The following is a 7,255-nucleotide window of genomic DNA, read 5'->3' on the forward strand; positions in this document are numbered from 1 at the left end:
GAAGACTCAGAGCCAGCAGTTCTCAGGATTGTATTTTATTGCTGTGATCAGCAATGGAAAAGGACACGTCAAACAGGCTGGAGGAATCCCATTGCAGACTTCCAACATTTTCCCTCTTAAGATTACACCTGACATGCTCCTTCCCCCAGCAGTAAATGCAGCAGTATGTTTGCAGTGTTTTGGCCCAGGGAAGCTTGCTTGAGACTCAGAGTCCAGAGTTTCTATTTGGGACTGGTCTTGTAGGTACTCTGTGCTGACATGGTCAGCCATAAGTACCAAATTCTAAAAGGAAAGCAGGCATTCACCATTAATCACATTTTCTTTTTTTTGTACTATCAGTCTAGGCAAGCTGGTACAGCAGGTTATGGTACCCAAGGTGGGCAAAAGAGCCTTATTAACATAGGGAACATCCCAAAAAGCCAAGTCTCCAGAAGCCAGCCAAGGGCCAATCCTGCAAGCAGACTATTCTAAAGATAACAACCTCAAAAATACTATATTAACTCTTTCCTAAACACACACACACACACACACACACACACACACACACACACACACACCCTCATTCTTTTATTTTCACCAAACACTCTGATTATTGTGGGATCTCAAGGAAGAAGTAAGGATATGGTAAGCCAGAAAAAGTCATTGGATTGAAGAAAGTTACAAATATAAGATACAGAGCAGTAAAAATTCTGGGAGTATGGATTTGCCTTAGAGCCATTAACAGTGGGATTTGAATCAGACATAAGTTAATATTATGGTAAGAGATCCAGTTTCATCTAAAAGTAGAACCTACTTTAACTGATGAGAAAATGAGGCTGGGAAGATGATGGGTTTATGGAAAACTATCTTCAGGATAATTTTTTAGGATGGTCTGAAGCCCGGGGGACAAATTGGAGGCTAAGGAGAGAATGAATCCAATAGAAGGAGGTTACCAATTTGGTAGCCTCTCAAGACCAGGGAACAAATCTGGATTGGACATGCTTTTTTTCACCCAAGAAGGCTACAGGGGGCTTGCTTTGGGGGCATGAATCCCTCTATATTGAGCAGTGTTGCCATCTTGAATTTACTTTGATTATGGTTTATTAAGCAGCTTGCCTCAAATTCTCTGGCCTGTCCTGCCCCTCTTCCAATGAAGATTTCTTGTCATGTGGTAAACAATGACCATTTCAACATTCTAATGTTAAAAAAAACTTCTTATAAAGTCGTTTCTTTGAATATCCCTCAACATAAACCAGTGAGTTAGGAAGGGAGGATGGGGGAATACGTGCAAATTAATAATTCAGTCTAAGTGGGCAATGTACAATTGGTCTATCTTAATCCGAGGACAGACTTTGGAGTATCTGGTGGAACTGGCTCCTGACATCCTTCAGGCAATATTAATAAATATTGCTTTTCTTGGTTTTTGATAGGTATTGTAAGGCACTGTGTTCAAGATTTGGCTTTCTAAAAAGTACCTGGAGAGTTAGTATCAGAGGCATTAATGTTAATATATAGAGGCACTGGCTTTGGATTTATATAGTCACATGAGAATGAAGGCAGTTAAGAAAAATAGATGCCCAAAGTTAAGGACACCTCTCCGTAGCTTAGAGGATATGAGTTTGTCTGCTGGAAGTAAGAAGGCAATTTTTAAAAGAATATTGTGAGATACAGACAAAATATACCTGACTCTGAAATTATAATCCCTACTTAATTTATAAAGGTAGTTGGCTAAGAATGGAAAAGGGGCTAATACCAGAAAAGTATCTTTGATGAAGTAATAGGTGTTTAGATTATGGGCCATTATCTATAGTTTCAGCTGCTAAATTTTCCTAGGTCATATTACCAAATATGTTCTCTCTAACGTGCCCGTTATGAGAGATATGTGTTTTTGTACCTGTATCTTTTGTAGCTGTGTTAAAAATCAATCAATCATACAAACAAATAATTAATATAAAATATTTTATCCCTAATACAAATATTTGGCTGAGATAGCTTTATTTTTGGAATCCTAACTTTGTTAAATAAGACCCTTTCTATTGGTGCCATTACCATTGTGGTGCTAATTGTGAGTTATTGATATTATTTGACTATCCATAGGTCATACACTTAGCAAATTTTCTGTGGTTCTGGGCCTAGTCGCTTGAAGCCTTAAAACAAATACGTTGCACATTATGGTATGCAAGACTATAAGAGCACATATAAAGGACATTATCACTAAAAATGGAAGCCCAAATATTAGGATATTTAGAACATTTTGGATGTTCTATAACCCTAAATCATAGTCCTGAAATATCTTAATATTATACTCCAGAAAGGGAGAAAGTCATGCATCTCCTCAGCATGCTGCTGCTTAAGATACTACTTTCCTCTTTTTAATGGAAATAAAGATAATTCATTGAGTTCATTTAGTTTCATGAAACAACTCATGAAATCAATTATGGCAAAAGAAGACAAAGGGATGACATTAGCAGTGAGCAGCAACCTTAGGACCATATCTATGTGTCTACAAAGTGAGGTGAGGGTCTGGTAATCATATGATTAATTTTCTTAGAGTAAATGACCACCCCAAATGATGATGATGAATATGGTGATGGTGGTGATGATGGTGACAATGATGACATTAACAAAAATGACCATTTATTATGTGCTTACCAGGTATCAGGCATTGTTCTAAGCACTATTCTTGCATTAATTCATTTGATCCTTGAAGAACTCTAACAAGAAAGTATTATTTTTACCCCCATTTTTATAGACAAACAAATTGAAGAACAGGGAAGTTAATAACTTATTTGAGGTCACACATTTGTAGTGGTAGAGGTGTGATTCAAGCCCAGGCAATTTAGTCCAGATACTTTCCTCTAAACCACTACTTCTTACTTGCAAAATCAACACATCTGATGTTCTCAGCTCTCTAATGTAAATGATTATCTTCAAAGACAAGTGTGGTAAATGGGAAGCCTTTGAAAACTACTATAGTAAACAATATAAGGATGGATTGTTTAACTAAAACCTTTTATTTACACACACACACACACACACACAGAAATGGCAGACTTGCTTGGTTTTACCAGTTTGGTTTTTTTTTTTTAAGATTTTATTTATTTATTTGACAGAGAGATAGAGAGCACAAGTAGGCAGAGAGGCAGACAGAGGGAGGAGGAGAAGCAGGCTCCCCGCCGAGCAGGGAGCCTGACATGGGGCTCGATCCCAGGACCCTGGGATCATGACCTGAGCTGAAGGCAGCTGCTTAACTGACTGAGCCACCCAGGCGCCCCTTGGTTTTACCAGTTTGGTTTCATACCAAGAGCTAGTGATGTTGTAGTCTGCTTTCTCAAGGAGCCTAATGTGTAAATCAAGAAGACGATAGCCTACAGAGAATGTTTAAAGGCAAATACATGAGTTATGGGAAGGAACTGAGTGGAGGAAAAAAAGGTATGTTAGAGACTATTGAACTTTTTACCTCACTGTTTACTTCTTCCTTAGTGTAGACTATCTTTTGGATCACAAGTTCAGTAGCTTTAGGTTTTGCTTTGGGAATCATGGATTTATAGTTTTAGACCTAAGTGTGACTGTAGTTCAGATCTTTTTCTAAAGGAACAAGATAATGCAGACCCAAAGATTTGAGACTTTCCCAGGGATGTGGCAAGTCTTCTGGTTCATGGTATCATGACATTTTCATTCCACTTCATCAAAATATTAGGTGCCTACCCGTTTGCATATGAAACCGCCAGCACACACATATACATTTACACATTCCCATTGGCTCTAAAACCAGTCCGTGTGTCTGAGCTTTCAGGAATGAAAACAGCTTTTCTATTATTTTCCCTCACAGTGGAGTAGAAGAAATACTTTAATCAGATCTATGATTTATGAATTGTTTAAAAAGGTGGTTACCATGTTCAATGTATCTAGTTTGTTCACATATCTAAGTACTGGTCTAAAGAGATTTATTATTCTTCATGATGTCATGATTCCTAAGTGGCCCTGGATGAAATTTCGGACTGGGAGGTGGTTACCCTGGTTACATTCCATTATGCATAGTGAGAAGGTAGGGAGAAAAGGATCTATCTGTATTTGTATTTTGTAAAAATTAGAATTAACATCTCCTTAAGGACAGGAATTTTATCTGTCTTGTTTACTGGGTTATGTCAGCACTGTGGGCTCTGAGTCAGTAATTGTTGCCTGAAAACCATCAGCCTCATCATATGTCTTGCTTTGCAGTGGAATTAGGCCTTAAAAATATTGTGCCCTTTTTCTGTCTTTACCAACTGATTCATTTCATCCTGACCTCCAATGTATTTTTTACCATAACATTATTAGAATTCACCACGATATAATTAAATCACTATTGTTTCATTGATTATTTAGCAAAATCTATGTAGCTGTTTTTAATACCCAGTAAGTTCTGGTAGAAAACAAAATTAATATTGGCACTGACTGCTTTAAATGATATCTGGACTTGAATAAAAGAATGTATGTTTTATAGTATCTCTGATCAACATATTGACAGATGCTAATTTTGTCAATTTATTTGGCGGGTAGGGAATTATTTCCCAGAAAGCTCTGCTTCTATTTTATAGTTTGGTAACCAAAGGACAAAAAAGATTTTCTCTCATTTTTGACTTCTTGAACTTCAGAAAAGGGGATGAACAGAGGAAGTCAGACTCATCCCTATCCCTCCATGAAGATTAAAAAAACAATTTAATCATCTGACTGTGAGTTTACAATCAGAAACTATAGGATATATTGCTGTCCCAAACAATATTAGGAAATTGGAAATTGGCAAAATAATTGGATTTCTTTGGGGACAAAAGGGACCCTGCTTCCAGCTGCTCTTTTAGAGATAAACTAGACCAGTGATCCTATAATGCTAGATTTGACCAAATATTCCCTAATAGATGTTTTCTTGTTTTGAACTAATTCAGACTTGAAGTGAGCAGACTTATTTCAGTCTGATTTTATTTTAAAGGTTGGAAATATCCTGAACATTTGAAACAGCTATTAATTTATACCTTATTATATTTTGGGTATCTGATTATTCAGTGAGATTTTGACCTATATTGAGTCTGAGTATAAATTTTATAATTTTTATTTTTGTTCATCAGGAATGTATATATGCTGCAGGAAGGGAAAATTGCCAGAAAAGAAACATTTTTCTTTTGTTGAGTCTTTTTTCTTTTTAAAAATAGCTTTATTGAGATACAATTTACATTGCATATAATTCATCTATCTAAAGTGTACAATTTAATGGCTTTTAGTATATTTACAGAGTTATCTCTCCATCACCACAATTTAAGAACTTTAGAACATTTTCATTACTCAAAAGTAGCCTCATACCCCCACACTCTTAGCTATCACTCCCTGAACCTCACATCCCCCTGGCCCTAGGCAACCACCAATCTATGTTCTACCTTCACAGACTTACCTGTTCTGGATATTTCATATAAATGAAATCATATAATATGTGATCCTTTGTTACTGATTCCTTTCTCTTAGCATTGGTCCCAAGTTTCATCCAAGTTGTTGCATGTGTCAGTACTTCTTTTTTTTTATTACCAAATAATATTACAATATGTGGATGTACCACAGTTTATTTATTTCTTTATCAGTTAATGGACATTTAAGTTGTATCTGCTTTTGACTATTATGAATAATGCTGCTGTGAACATTCACATACAAGTTTTTGGGTATGTTTTCATTTCTCTTAGCTTCATTTCTCTTTTATGTATGTTTTCACTTTTACTTAGGAATGGGAATTGCTGGATCATAGGTTTAACCATTTGAGAAATTGCCACACCGTGGCAAATGGCTGCACCATTTTACATTCCCACTAGCGACGTATGAGGGTTCCAATTTCTCCATTTTCTTGCCAACACTTGTTATTCTCTTTTTTATTATAGCTAAGTGAGTGTAAGAAGGTATCTCACAGGGGTTTTTATTTGCCTTTTCCTTATAGCTAATGAATGTTGGGCATTTTTTTTCATGTACATACTGGCTATTTGTCTATCTCATTTTGAGAAATGCTTTGTTTGTGTAGTCTTCAATTTTTCAATTTGGAAGTACTAGATTGAATGGCAAACCATTGTACATGGATACTAAGGACATCAGTAATAAACAGCATGTATTATAAACCGACTATATGCCAGGCACTTGCCAGGCCACTTCACATAAGATGAAATTATGCTTTGGGGCGTCTGGATGGCTCAGTCAGTTAAGCAGCCAACTCTTGATTTTGGCTCAAGTCATGATCTCAGTGTCCTGGGTTTGAGCCCTGCCTCGGGCTCTCCGCTCAGTGAGGAGTCCGCTTCAGGATTTCTCTCCCTCTCCCTTTGCCCCTCCCCCTGGCTCACCTGCATGCTCTCTCCCGCCCCCCCTTCCAAAATAAAAAAGAAATCTTTAAAAAAAAGATAAACTTAAACTTTATACAGGGCCTTTCTCTCCAGACTTTTTTACTATTTCCATTTGTATTTCCACATGATAAATGAAAGGCAGTATTATCTCCATTTCATTTACATATAGAAAAATTGTGACAAAGTTTAGGTTTTCTCTTTTTTTTTTAAGATTTTTTTTTAATTTATTTTTTAAGAGAGAGAGAGAGAGAGAGACAGCGAGAGAGGGAACATCACAGGAAGAGTGGGAGAGGGAGAAGCAGGCTTCCCGCCGAGCAGGGAGCCCGATGTGGGACTCGATCCCAGGACCCTGGGATCATGACCTGAGCCGAAGGCAGACGCTTAACGATTGAGCCACTCAGGCGCCCCCAAAGTTTAGGTTTTCTTTATGCAAAAAAAAAAAAATAACAGTTTAATATTTCAAGAAAGTCAAGGGGCAGAATGAAGTTCAGTGTCTTTATTCTTCTAAATGCTTCTGTCTAAATGCTTTATTCTATCTAAATGCTTCTAATTTTTCCTCATAAAATATTTTCTCTGAAATGACAATACATTTTTTTGACCATTAGAGTTCTCAAGTGCTTTTTCACACAGTATTTCATTTGAACCTCATATTCACCCTATGATGTGTGTACGTGCATGTTTTTCACATGGGACAGTAATATTTTGGTTCATCTTCCAAAGTAAACATAGCTTCACCTTTAAGAGAAAAAGCAGATACTAAAAAATGTTAAAATGACTGATCCAAGTTCACATAGCCTGAACTCGCCTTCTGGTAAGTACCATAACTCTTTATAGTACACAAAACAAAAACTTTGACTCTTCCCTTTTCTATAAAAATGTAAATATATGTTGCTCGCATATCTTAAAATCACCAGTGGATTTTCACT

Source organism: Callorhinus ursinus, unplaced genomic scaffold (genome assembly GCF_003265705.2).
Source record: "Callorhinus ursinus isolate GAN/ISIS: 27379988/994484 unplaced genomic scaffold, GSC_fseal_2.0 scaffold6, whole genome shotgun sequence".
NCBI classification, from domain to species: domain Eukaryota; kingdom Metazoa; phylum Chordata; class Mammalia; order Carnivora; family Otariidae; genus Callorhinus; species Callorhinus ursinus.